The sequence below is a fragment of the Salvelinus sp. IW2-2015 genome, unplaced genomic scaffold (assembly GCF_002910315.2).
Source record: "Salvelinus sp. IW2-2015 unplaced genomic scaffold, ASM291031v2 Un_scaffold3758, whole genome shotgun sequence".
In the NCBI taxonomy this organism is placed as follows: domain Eukaryota; kingdom Metazoa; phylum Chordata; class Actinopteri; order Salmoniformes; family Salmonidae; genus Salvelinus; species Salvelinus sp. IW2-2015.
Genome location: NW_019945032.1, coordinates 53,956 through 54,537, shown reverse-complemented (window position 1 = coordinate 54,537; position 582 = coordinate 53,956). Strand labels below are relative to the sequence as shown.

Here is a 582-nt window from a genome sequence, read left to right as displayed (position 1 = left end):
GAACACTGACCTACAGAACACTGTCCTACAGAACACTGGACCTACAGCCAATAGAACTAGTTCTACTCCTACCTGTCCTACAGAACACTGACCTACAGAACACTGTCCTACAGCCAATAGAACGTCCTACTCCTACCTGTCTACAGAACACTGACCTACAGCCAATAGAACTAGTTCTGACTCCTACCTGTCTACAGAACACTGACCCACAGCCAATAGAACTACTTCTACTCTCTGTATACCCAAGGCTATCCTCAATGGGCTCTTAGAGGACTTCAGTGTATTGAACCAGAACAAGGCCGTAGGTTAGAGTTTATGGGTCTGTAATGTATTGAACCAGAACAAGGCCTAGTGTTGAACATTATTACCACAATATTGTTCAATATGAGTTATGTTTCCCTGCCCTAAAACATGAGGGCTTATTTTCCGCCGTGGTACATGTCAGTGTTAAGTTATACAGTGCATTCAGAAAGTATTCAACCTCTTGACTTGTTTCCACATTTTGTTAGGTTTACAGCCTTATTTCTAAAAGGGTTAAATAAATTTTCCTTCATATCTACACACAATACCCCATAATGACAA

General features: G+C 41.2%; 1 long non-coding RNA gene across 1 annotated transcript in view; it reads right to left on the bottom strand.

The window, feature by feature from the left end:
* LOC139026024 (uncharacterized) overlaps positions 1–233 on the bottom strand; it is a 764-nt gene extending 531 nt beyond the window's left edge. The window contains exons 1-2 of the long non-coding RNA XR_011477733.1: positions 207–233; positions 42–107 (exon numbers count right to left, since the gene is read on the bottom strand). This is a non-coding gene — a long non-coding RNA (uncharacterized lncRNA). The remainder of the gene's footprint in view (positions 1–41; positions 108–206) is intronic.
* Between the last annotated feature and the right edge of the window lie 349 nt (positions 234–582).